General features: G+C 37.5%; 1 pseudogene; it reads left to right on the top strand.

The window, feature by feature from the left end:
* The first annotated feature begins 11,292 nt into the window (after window positions 1-11,292).
* The window catches only part of LOC149223487 (L-lactate dehydrogenase B-like), a 44,409-nt pseudogene continuing 41,701 nt past the window's right edge, over window positions 11,293-14,000 (top strand).

Raw genomic sequence — 14,000 nt, 5'->3', positions numbered from 1 at the left:
TTGATGCTGAAATAAGAGTGATTCATGCATTGTTACTATATATGGAAACAATTCAAAATCATAGGAACATCTCTAAAGAAGAAATAAACCACAAAATCCAATGGTCATATTTTGATGACGCTTCATTGGAGGATGGAATCAATGGGGGAAGGGGCTCATTCTATACCTTAATGATCATCGTGTTCTAAACTATAAAAATTGGGTTGGGCAGGGGCACATATAACTATGTTGAATTCTTATCCTTAGAACTTTTATTATGTTGGGCTTTTGAATATGATTGTCGATCTCTTCAAATTTTTGGGGATTCCTTAAATGTCATCAACTCAACTCATTTAATGAGTTTCAAAGATGCCACAATCACACACTATTGTCGATTTTTGAAGAAATTTTTAAAATCAAACATGCCTTTAACTTTATTGTGTGTTGTCACATCTACAGGGAAAGGAATTCTGGAGTAGATCAGTTATCCAAAAGAGACACTCACCAGATTTTGGGGGACTAGCAGGTCTCAGAACATGTAAATGGGGCATAGCATAACTGCAGACATTAATCTTTTATGCAAGTCTAAAGCTCCAACTTTACTTTTCAACTCTTTTTGTTTCTACTCCCAGCACCAATTTTTTATTTTTTATTTTTATTATCGTTATATATGTATGAGATCCTTAAGTGAATATTGATAGAAATATTATATTACATTATTTTTTTTGTATCTTTCAGACTATGAAACTGATCTATATTTTCTTCTCAGCGATTTTTTCTGAACACAGTTTAAAAAAAAACAAGCTTCAAGAATGCACCTCAATGCATTAGTAGATATAACCTTTTATTTATAATAGAAAGTTGTGATTGCTCTTCAGAAAAAAGAAAAAAGAAAAAAATATTCGTTTTAATACCACTGAATGGCATTTTCTTTAAAAGCAATAAATTATTATATTCATCATTTTGATCATGGTATCATATGGACAATCATACTTATCTCATTTTTATTTCCCATATGTAATCCAAATAGATTCATTTAAATAAACCATATATTTTTTGTTTAAATATGTCACTTATTTTTTTATTTTTTAAACTTGAGATTATTGAAATTTTGTTTAATACCTTTTCTTCTTCATTTCATTGATTTTTTTTACATATTTTTCATACACAACAAAATTTTATGATATAAGAATAAAATAATAACAAGTGTAATATGCATTGTTGCTTAGTAAATGTCTTTTATACAAAAAATAATTAATAGTAAATGTTATTGTAATTGATCCGAATTAGATCATTATATTGTTTATCATCTATCTTGATACTTTTAGAGTAGAAAAAATAGAACATGTCTGAAACCTTTTATCAGAATTTTGAGGCATTAGATGATGTTTTTTGAGTGTGACCCTTTGTCAATTTAGTGCCACGCTTTTTTTTTCCTATTCTAAATATAAACACCTTTCCAACAACGCAGAGTCTATATGCGAAAGTTACGCCACTCAGAAGTTTCTTTCCCATTTTCAACACCATACTTCCTATTTTCAACACCATTATTCCAGAGGATGCCACATCAACCCTCATTATTCATGGAAAATGGGCTAGCCAAGTGATTATGATTTAGAAGACTATATAAAAGTCTATTTTGTAAATTTGGTTAAGAGTTGAGGCAGTCAAACCTAACCACTAGTAGGCTATCAAGTTGTGTTATAATCAAGCCATTAGGAGGAAAATGGATTCCATTCTTTTGAGTGATTTTGTTCCATAACTGACCAAAATAGCCAAGAGGGATAGAAGGCAAAGCACATAGAGAGGAATTGTGCATTGTAGCAACCCATAGGCCATAGGTCATACTTCTTTGTACACACAACCATATTTCCATCCAGAAAAAGAGAGTAGAGAAACCTCACCTTCTAGCTGGTTTTTCTCCTGAAAGGGTGTCCAAAACATATTTTGTATTAAATGTGTGTGAGAACTTTTATTTTGTTGTTCTCTATTTTCTGCATAATTTTAATTCGCATGCATGCACAATTAATAATAAATCTATAGATCCAAAAATCTAATCAAAATATAATATTGTAGAATTTTAGATTTTAAATATAATTTTATCAGAGATCTGTTGTGACGATCTGTCCAATGAATTATTTATAGCGATCTGTTGTCTAGATTTATAGCGATTATTTAACATATTTTTTTAGATAGATTATGTTATGTTGAGTAACAAAGTTACTTTTATTCATATGTTAAATGGAATGAGAAACAAATCAACATTTATATTGATCTTATTATTATGTTAAAATCTATAAGTTATAAATAAATTAAATTGAAGTAAAGATCAATGTTATAAGAAATATGACGTGAAAGTACTTACATTTATTATAATTATTAAAATCAAGATTTAGATTTTATTTGATTTCAATTTTCATATATATATATATATATAATTGCTTAAAAAAAATGCAAATGTGTGATGATGAGAAAAGTTAAAAACATATTGTGTATGTCCTTGATTATCTTCCATTATCTTTACCATATTATTCATTATTATTCATCTTCTTTAACACAAAAGTTTATAAAAATTTTAATATATATATCATGTTTCATCTTCTTCATAAAAATGATTTTGTAATATTTTTTTTTTAAATTTATGATATATGTTATATTGATCCAATTATATATTTTTTAAATGTAATTATGGAAAAACTTAGATTCATCTCTAACTTTAAACCCAACAGGAATCGAGAAATATCAAATTCATTAAGTGCAAAGTTTTCTTATTATCTTGGTTACGGAACTCTCGAACTGACTTGATGCTCTGGGTTGCTGGCCTCCTTTCATGTGATTTCTTTTTAGCCTAGGTCACTGCTGTTTTTGATGATATCTCTGTGTTTCTTCTTTTAAGTTACAGTGACTTCAATTTTTAAAATCTGTTATTGTAAGTACTATGTTTCGACTAGATCTCTTTTCCAGTATCTGACCATTGGGTAAAATGGACTGAACACCTCTTCAGTTTTTGTTTTTCTAGACATGTATCAGATTGGATCCATTTGGCTTCAGTTTTTTGTATGTATAATGAACTTTATATTCTCTTAATATAAACTATGATGAAAAAAAGTTTTCTTATTATCTTTAAAAACATTTTATAAAAGAGATATATAATTTTTCAATTACTTACTATAAATTTCACAAATAATATTTAATAAAAACAAAATAATAAAAAACGTTTTAACATTATTCATAATAAATTAAAGAAAACGTTTAGATTAGAAAAATAAAAATAAAAAATAAATATTAAATAATACGCCATTATTTATATATATATATAGATAGAGTAACAAAGCAGACCACGCATGGAAATGAGGATGGAAGAACATAGGTATGGAATCCTCCATATTTCATGGATGAAATTTAATACAAATTTTGGTAACCCATTTTATTCGAGGTTAATGTGATTGTTTGTAAGTATTTAATTTTATTGTGATTGATTTTTTCAACTCATAGAAATACGGCAGAAGCGTGGAATTCTTCATATTTCTTTTTTTTTTCAAAAGAAAAAAGCAGGATGTAATTATATTAAGATGATATAATTGTTCAGATACAGTTGTCTCCGTGGAGACATAATACTGAAGGCTGATCCCTTATAACAGAAAACCAGCTGCTGTTTCAACATCAGTGGAATGAGAGATGTATTTGCCGAATTGAAAACATATTAGGAGTAACACATATGAGCCGTAAGAGAGGCAAAAAGAGACAGCCTGATAAAAAGGAGGAGCTACGCCGAGGAGGGCATAAATCCTAAAATGGAAACCAAGATTGATTGCAGAGGCGTGATGGAGTTCTGGAAAATACGGTGATTCCGCCAAGTCCAGATGTGCCAGCATGTTAAAATGAAGAGTGCGCGCCAGGAGGGCCGTTGTGTGCTCCACCAAAGGAAGGCGTCCAGAACAGAAGGAAAGGAACGATGCGTAAAACCATGAGAGAGAGAGAGCTCATACCAAATTGATGAGGAGACTGTACAGTAAAAAAAGATATGGAAGTTTGATTCAGGATGAGCTGAGCAAAGAGAACACCTGCTCGGACCATGCCAACCTTTTCTCTGGAGAACCTCCCAGGTGAGGTTCTTGTTGGAGAAAAGGAGCCAAGAGAAGAGGATCGCCTTGAGGGGGCAGGGGGCTTTCCATAGCTTGATAGGAAAGATGGGGAGAGGAGGCGGGAGGGTAGAAGAAATGAGGGAGTAGATATTTTTGACAGTGAGAGGAATGGAAGGTTTCGGAAAGGACCAGACCAGCTCGTCAATGGTGCCCGAATGAGTGAAAGCTATGAGTGAAAGAATTCCTGGGGCTTTCTCAGGAATTCTTCATATTTCATGGATGCAATTTAATAAAAAAATTAGTAACCCATTTTATTTCAAGTTAATGTGATCATTTGTAAATATTCAATTTTATTGTGATTATGATTTTTTTATTTACAATTAATTTAGTTTAATTTGTTAGAAAAATTCCAAGTCTATATTCATAATATAACATTTAAAATTTAATAAAACTAAAATTAAATTATTTTAAAATTTATTTATTTTTAATCATGTTATCTAACCTTTATTATAACTCTCTCATCGTACTTTCCTATATGACAGATTATTGCAAATCCACACATTCATTCATTAAAAACGTCACACTAGGAAATGAGTGTTATATAAATAAATAGGGCCCATGGCTCCCAACGTGAACAGCATTAATAACCATAGGAAGTCAGGAAGCATTCAAGCTTATTGTTTTCTATATTAATAACAAGATTAATAGTTACAATGCAGCACAGTCTTTTCCTCTATTGCTAATTAAGAGGGGTTCACATTTAGCCCATATTTTTATGCACATGCTTGTTCTGCACAACCACCTCTACACAACTCCTTGTGTATCCGCTTCTTTCTCACTACTAATTACACACAAATTCCTCCACACACACTTCCATTGCACATACTCTGGGGTGGACTCCACCAACACTTTCATGGTTGTCAAAGTGCATAGCTTCCTTGTGCGGAGCTTTCACTTTGCAGAGAAAACTTCCTCTACGCAATGAAATCTCTGCCACCATACGATATTTATTATTAACCTATTAAATGTTGAAGATGTTTCATAACCATCGTAACGGTGCCAAGTACCTTCTTTATGTCAAATTGAGCAATTATTTGTTTGATAAATTATTTTCCTATGGGCAACCCTTTCGCTGACTTTGCGTAGCAATTTAAGCTAGACATTTAAGGATTACGCTGGAGTGATTTAACAAAGTGAAAGCATAATAATAATGGTATTTTCACTTTTCATAATTTTAACCAATATTATAGTGTTGTTTAATTTATTTTAATGTATAAATAGATTTATTTGAAAAGTTCAAACAAAATTCTTTAAAAATATTTACGAGCCTTATGCAGATCTTTGCTTATGCAGAGCTGTGAAGAAATGTACTCAGGTCCGCACATTATAAAACAACCATCCTACACGTCCTATCGTACGCACATCCCATCGTTACCCGACATAACAACAAGAAAACTTGGTCATTATGCCTTGCTTTAAGACAAAAAGATAATGTACAAGTGCATTTACTGATAAGTGTTTGAATTACCTATATGCGTTCACATAGAAAAGCCACAGATAAGTGCTTAGATTCAGCGAGGACAGCCCCCTAACTCCTTTTCTCTTTTTCCAGAATGTTGCTCCATCCTGCTCTTCTTGCTGCTCACCCTCGGGTAAGAGAATGACTACTCTTTCTTACCCGTTGGTCCCATGAGTCGTATAACTATCAGTATAGGTAGATAGAATGCCCCTTGCTCCCGTCAATAAATGATACCTGAGAAATCCATATTCCTATCTCCAGGTCTAAAGACTTTTAGAGAAGCATTTGAAACGTGTATTATATACATGCATGTGGTTCTATTCAGGTTGCTTTTTTCAGTCATTCGATTTGAGGATGTGCACGACGAAAAAAATCTATTGGTTAAATCAATCCTAAGCCTCTAGACCTAGATCTAGACCGAGACGTAGGAGCAGTACCAATTTTATATTATGCAGAGCTCCTACCAGTTCTAGATTATGCAGTTATAGATTCAACGATAGATTCTATTTATCATCTTTGCAACGACTTTCAAAGTTATCCCATCCTAGGTCATGCTGGATCCATCTGTGATCCACTGCTTCCACGCGTCCTGTGAATACCAACGTTATTATGCCACCCGCATTGAAATCTATATAATAAAGTAACTAGTAACATTAAAGAAATATTAATGTTTCAGTGATGGGTTTTAACGTCCGTAGTTACATTAAAGATATATTAATGTTTCAACAATGGATTTTAACGTTGTTGCAACTATTATTAGATTCTTTCGTGTTGTAAGATATTTTACGCCTAGTTCAGCTTACTTCATTAATTATGGATTATTTGTTTTCTCCACATTGCAAATTTATAACCACTTTTGCAACTGTTCATTTCCCTCCATAGTGCAGAGGAAGCTCATTGTGCAAAGCTCCGCGCAACCTCCGCACTATGCAGCTCGTTTTCACAATAATATAGAGATTTGAATTGCTGCCGCATTTCATTTTGCATAATATCTTGCAATTGATTCTTGGTAAATGAGAGTATCACCTTTGTGCCACACGTTTGACCCCTCAGCATGCCTTAATTGTTGTAAATTATTGCTCTTCTTAAGGGTAAACACAGGACGTTGGAGAATTGTCTGATCATCTGGTATGCTATTTTGAATAATGGAGAATCGTTTGGTCATCTGGCTACTAAATTCCATTTCATTCAACGAAGGGTTCATCTCTTATTACGTAAATAAGAGAGGGAGCCAACCTGATGTTTAAAAGTGAAGAATCAAGCCCTTCGTAATACTTGTTATGTGATCGAGCGCTTCACTCAGCAACTCAGTGCACACTGACCTGCAAATACGCTCTTTTTAGTCAACCATCAGACGATTACGCATAATACCAGATATGAAAACATAGAAGGGAAGAAGAAATAGTCCTTTGTTTTGGCGTAGATAAACGATAGCACTTGTCCTAGTCTATTGTTTTGGCATGGATAAAGAATAACACCTCCTTCCATAAGAATATAGAGAGACAAGAGACGAAGGAAAATAAATAATTGAGTAAGAGGTATATTTCTAGTATGAAACATATGATGACGTCGAAATTGACTTTATTAGTAAATTGTACATTCAAATGACCATTAATAAATGCTATCTACCAGTAAAATTCTGCAAGTCACAAAACAATAATAGCCTCTTGTGAGTTGGGTCCATGCATAGTTCCTAATGGCCTGGCATCTCGAAAGTGAAGTTTTCTGCCTATGGCTAAGGGATGGTCTCTCGGTCGATAGAGGATCTACCCCTCATTGGTATCTACTAGTATTATTCAGTGATACAGTTAGGCTAGATGTTAAATATTAAAGCGTTAATAAATCACTTGCTAGAGCATTTACTAAGCATTAGTTTTAGGCCAAAATAAAGCGTTGGCTAAGGATAAGAAAAAATTCAGAGTCGGAAGGAAATAAGATGATGGGGGAGGTATAGGGTATTTTACTTTGAAATCCTTTAGTGGGTGGGTAGTTAAAGCGCCGAAATTGAAGGTGGGTACTCACTACAGGATTTCAGATTAAAGCGATGAAATGTGTAGCTAGAGAAGACGTAGTTAGTGAGCCCTCTCTCATTATAAATTCTACGACGCCCTTATACAAATCAACCGTTACAAAAATTATTTCTTAGGAGGTGCACACAAGGCCTTATAAAACTGTTAAGAATCAGTTAACTTATGTCTATGAGTGCAATGAATGATGGAAGGCACCGAGATTGTCCTTGGATTGTCGAGATGAAACACCATCAAAGCTTTCAAATCAACTCATACTTTATTATGCCACCGTATACTCGTTGAGGTGGTGATTTATGCAAATTTCAACTACAAAGCATAGCAATGGACACATAATGGTTAAAATTAATTACTGAATAATCTTTATACAATGTTGTTCCAACTAGCACATTTGAGCCTTTCTGTAAGGCCTTCGGGCGATTGTGCGACGGGCGCCGGGCGAAGTCGTCGTGCACGAGGGCGCGGGTGGGCGCGCGGGCGCACGACGGGCGCGCGACGAACGGAAGTGCGACGAGAGTGCGGAAGAAATGCGACGTTTATAAGAGTCATGTGCGACGAAACCAGCGACACTTTAAAAATGTGACTAAGTGTTGAACCTTTATATAACGCCTTGGAAGGAGCTTGCGGTGAGGGCAAGCCGACTTGGTAAAGGCCCTTATGGGGGCACATTATGTATGGATTGGGGGTCGGCCAAGGGGCTGCCACCCCATATGTAAACTAAGTTAAGAAGCATATATATAAGTGGAGCATGAGAGCTCATAATCACCAACGCATTCACTCACTCTTCGCAAGGAACAAGAAGGAAGTGCGCAGTTAAAGAGGGAGCTGCGCATATCTCATGCGCATTGCTCTAAGAGGACTGTACGCTTGGGTGGAGTCTTGTAATTAAGTCGAAGGTTGGGCAAGTGTGGTTGGGGTGGATTCTCAAGTACGGTTTTGGTGTAAGACTTGGCTTGGGATTTTAGGTGGCTCGGGTGAGCACCGTCCTTTGTGCAAGAGGTGCACAAGACTGTTGTAAAAGGCAGGTTTGCCTCTCTTTGTAAATTCGGTTAAGTGTGAGACTTGGTTCGGCCAAGACACACTTGTTTATTGTAAACTGATATTCTTAATAAATTGTCGGGCAGACTAACATTACGGGGAGTTGCCCCTCCCCTTTATACTTGTTGCAATTGTTGTGTTCTTGTTATAATTGTTATGGATAATGAATGAGTATGGGCTTCATTAAGTATAAAGGATAATTGTATGTTTACTTGGTTGCGAAACACAAGCTAAGTAATGTTAATGTGAAAGTAGGCGTAGTCCACGAATGTTAGTATTGGTGAAAAGAAAGCGTTCGGTGGTGCCGCACCTTGCTACAAGCGGTTGGAAGACTACCGCAGGTGTAGGGGCGTGACAGTTGGTATCGGAGCTCAGTCTAGAGCTGGTGAGCAGGGTTGCTTGTGACAGTGGAAGCGGGTTTAGCAGAGGTGAAGCTTAGTGCTTGGACCAAGCTGAACGACAAGGCATGGCAAGTTTGGAAGAAGGTGAAGGGAAGCTCTTGCTTACCTTATACAGGTTGAAGAGGTTGAAGGAGGAGAAGCCCTGGATCCGAAAGGAACTTGAAGTCTTGGAGAAGAGTGTTGAAGAGGAACTTCTTCGACTTGGTTGGACAATGGAGCAAGATGAAGTTGCAGATTGTGCTGGCAAGGAAGAGGAAGTGATGATAGTTGAAGATGTTGCAAACATGACCATGATGGAGGATGAACTTGAGGATGATCAAGTGGGACCAGGATCGTGCAATTTGCAAACATGGGCCTCATGATGATGAAGTAAGTATTGATACTTGTGTTTCATTTGGGCATTTGGTGGATGGACCATATGCAGGGAGAGGCAAAGCCAGTTTGCCTATGCTATGGAGGATCTTGCCATGGATGACTAGGATGAGACCTTGTATGGAGAAGCAAGGATTGTTGATTGTTGCAGGACTTGTTGGGGTTGTTTGTGACCTTATGGTAAAAGGTACAAAGGCCCTTGACAAGGGTGGAACTTGATGATCGTTGTGGATGAATGGGTCATGCTTTAGCCATATGAAAGATTGGCTAAGTGCTTGGCATGACTCATGGGCAGATTGAAGGGCACAAGTTGATGATGTTTGGGTGGACTTCTCATGGCCGAGACCAAGAGATAGTCTTGGTGGACACTTTGGTGGAGGAGCTATGATGGAGGGACTCATGACATGATGATATGGTTGAGTGACCGAGTTCACTAGACCGAAGATTACAGACTTGGATGAGGATGACCGATTGTTGTGATGAGTCTACTTGGTTGGACTACATGGGCAACTTAGTCATGGACATCAGGTTGGAGACATGGAGCATGGCAGTCTTATACAGGGACATTATGCAGGAGCACTTGTAGAGGTGTCACTTATGGGCATCCAATGAGGAGTGCCAAGGCAGGGATGTTGTGCAGATGGATTTGCTAGTGTGACATGGAGACTTACTACTTATAAGCCGATGGAGAGGTTGTGCACTTATGTACAAAAAGACCATGGACTTGGATGGAGTTGTGAGCAGATTATGGAGCATTCCTACTACATGGAGATGTTGGTTGGAGATGACTCATGGAGCTCATGATGACATGAGGTTGTGACTTTTAGGGACTTCATACATGGTGGACTTAGAGGATTTGATGCATTGAGAAGCTGAGGTCGGAGACTTTGATGCAGTATGGGATGCATACTTTCAAAGTTCATGTATGGGCATGGCTTGGAAGAGTGACTTGATGTGGAGGATCGATATGAGACACTTTGAAGTGATGGAGTTACAATGATGATGATGATGCCTTGACTTGGGCATGGATTGAGCTGAAACTCAACTACTTTTGGCACATGGGGAGATGAGACAAGTGCATACTTGTTTCAATGGTAGACTTGAGGGATGGCACATTGCAGATATGATGGAGGTTGCTTCATGGATCTGGATGTGGCACATCGAGAGTCGATGTTTGAGGAGAGGGTCTCTTCATATGGAGGAGACACACATAGATGATGATGTTGGGATAGATGTGGCTGATTTCATATAGCACATTGACACCAAACATCATGGAAAACATGTTGCAGATGAGATGGATGGAGTTCCATGGACCTGAGCATGGATTATGGAGATGAATTCTTGATGAGTTGAGGATGTGGCAGATGTTTGAGGAACAACTAATGATGACATGAGGATGTTCACTCTCATGGTTTGAGCGTGATAGTTGGACTGATCACCCGACTAGTTCAGACATGGGGTCCGGAAGTGTACAGAGATGTGTTAGCATTATGTTGGAGTATCATGGCAGCAGTTCACATGGGGACACATGATGAAGACAACATGAGATGTTGCAATGGAGGTTGCAACGAAGAGGTCAGTAATCATGGATCGAGATGACATCTGATGGAGAGCATACCGTTGAGGTGCATACCTTGGTATGGTGAGCTTGGTGGCAGTTGGTCACTAAGTCGAGGCATCATGGAGATGAGGCTCTACATATGTTGCAAGGATGTTTGATTTGTGTGGAGAAGTCAACATCGTGGATGATGATAATCTTGGTGGATGGCTACCAGGATGGTATGTTGTCGAGGACGACAATGATTTCAGGTGGAGGAGGATGTAAGGCCTCCGGGCGATTGTGCGACGGGCGTTGGGTGAAGTCGCCGTGCATGAGGGCGCAGGCGCACGGCGGGCCCGCGATGAACGGAAGTGCGATGGGAGTGCGGAAGAAATGCGACGTTTACAAGAGTCATGTGCGACAAAACCAACGACACTTTAAGAATGTGACTAAGTGTTGAACCTTTATATAACGCCTTGGAAGGAGCTTGCGGTGAGGGCAAGCCGACTTGGTAAAGGCCCTTATGGGGGCGCATTATGTATGGATTGGGGGTTGGCCAAGGGGCTGCCACCCCATATGTAAACTAAGTTAAGAAGCATATATATAAGTGGAGCATGAGAGCTCATAATCACCAACGCATTCACTCACTCTTCGCAAGGAACAAGAAGGAAGTGCGCAGTTAAAGAGGGAACTGCGCATATCTCATGCGCATTTCTCTAAGAGGACTGTACGCTTGGGCAGAGTCTTGTAATTAAGTCGAAGGTTGGGCAAGTGTGCCCGGGGTGGATTCTGAAGTACGGTTTTGGTGTAAGACTTGGCTTGGGATTTTAGGTGGCTCGGGTGAGCACCGTCCTTTGTGCAAGAGGTGCACAAGACTGTTGTAAAAGGCAGGTTTGCCTCTCTTTGTAAATTCGGTTAAGTGTGAGACTTGGTTCGGCCAAGACACACTTGTTTATTGTAAACTGATATTCTTAATAAATTGTCGGGCAGACTCAGATTACGGGGAGTTACCCCTCCCCTTTATACTTGTTGCAATTGTTGTGTTCTTGTTATAATTGCTATGGATAATGAATGAGTATGGGCTTCATTAAGTATAAAGGATAATTGTATGTTTACTTGGTTGCGAAACACAAGCTAAGTAATGTTAATGTGAAAGTAGGTGTAGTCCATGAATGTTAGTATTGGTGAAAAGAAAGCGTTCGGTGGTGCCGCACCTTGCTACAAGCGGTTGGAAGACTACCGCAGGTGTAGGGGCGTGACACTTTCAGTGGACACAATTTTTTAAAATGTGAGTGACACGATTTTTTAAAATGCAAGTGTAGAGCTCCACACTCTGCACAATGATGTTTCAGCGTCCACACTCCGCAATTCCGCACATTCAGGTCCCACCCCCTTGTTTCTACCTCCACACATCCGCACTCACTATGTACCATAGTTACCAAGTTCGGATTCGAATTCGATTTGGTACGTTAAAAATTTGAATTAAAAATATTTAATTCGAAAAAAAATTTGACAGTACACATTTTAATTTCTTTTTTATTTTTATAAAAATAATATTTTTTATTCATTCTTTTCTGAATTTATTTTAAATTAAATATCACACAAAACTTCTATATTTTTCAAAACTTACCTTTAAAATATATTCTTAATTCAAACACTTATTTATCTAAAATATTCATAATAATAAATCCAAATACATTTAACAAATATATAATAACTTACCAAACTTATCACTCTTCTTAAAATTACCTCACAAATTCTTCACAGTATAACAAATTCTTTCTTTACCCATTTTCGAGACTCTTAAGTGATAAATTGGTAAACTTTCACATTTTACTATGATTTTTAAATTTTCCCATTCCTGATTATTTTTAAACTTGTAAATTTCCCATTTCACTATGCTTTTTAATGTTCTTTCCTTATGCGTGGACACCATACAAGTCCCAAGCTTCATAAATTAAATTTCCCATTTCACTATGCCTTTTAATGTTCTTTCCTTATGCGTGGACGCCATACAAGTCCCAAGCTTCATAAATTAAATCGGATGCCACAGCCGTCCAAAAACAAGTAATGATGCCGAGTCTTGGCAGAAGTGTTGGAAGATTGTTTGATGTTGAGATTGTGCTGCACGGACCACAGCCTGTGAGCATTGATCTAGTTCACCTTTAAGCTCCAATTCTGTCCAATTGACAACTTCGAAGCTGGCACTGCACTTTTGTTGAATGGAAGCTCCTAGATGGAGGAGACATTACTAATGTCTGATTTTAACAAAGGTTTATATGAAGTTGGACATTTACTTCAGGAGGATTTCCCAACAATCCACTCATGATGTGGGCTTGTGATCCAATCAGAGTTGTTAGAAACATCTTCAAATTTACAAGCTGTGGCCAGTGCCATCACTCTGTCCCTGGGAGGTCTTGCACATTGCCTAACTAACCTATTCACCTCCCCATTGCATTCCCCTATTGGGCTTGGTACGCTGAGTGACAGAATAGGAGAAAGCACTGCACTGGTCCACCTCTTTTCTTAATCTCTCCGAAAGCGTCTCTCCAAGAGCATTTCTCCAGGAAATCCAAGATCTGAGGTGAAATCCATGCAGTATTTCAGGCAGCTCCTCCGTGCATCCATGATCTCAACCTGCTGATAGTTCTTATTAAATGAGCATCCTTGATCTCAACCTGCTGATAGTTCTTATGGAATGAACAATTGTCCGTCTTGGTAAACTATGTAACCTTTATCAATTAAACAAACGAATCGAATTTGGACGAATAATAAGGTATTCGTACCGAATCCACGAATTATCGTATTTTTTTGCCCGATTCGGGCGAATTTGGTAACTATGCTCTGTACTTCTGCACATTCACACCCCACTTCCTTGTTTCTGCTTCCACACATCACACTCTTCCACCCCACACATGGGCTCCTACACAGTCTGCACACATATCATCCACATAACCTAATATGTTATTCAAAGAATAAACATAACGTTGTTATAAAAAACATTCAAAAATTTTCCGCTCCTCCATCTGGCTTTTGAAT

Source organism: Pinus tabuliformis, chromosome Q (assembly GCF_031772625.1).
Source record: "Pinus tabuliformis cultivar Carrire ecotype Pingquan chromosome Q, CPIR1, whole genome shotgun sequence".
Taxonomy (NCBI): Eukaryota; Viridiplantae; Streptophyta; class Pinopsida; order Pinales; family Pinaceae; genus Pinus; species Pinus tabuliformis.
The sequence above is the reverse complement of the archived record's forward strand: the minus strand, read 5'-3'. Positions and strand labels throughout refer to the sequence as shown.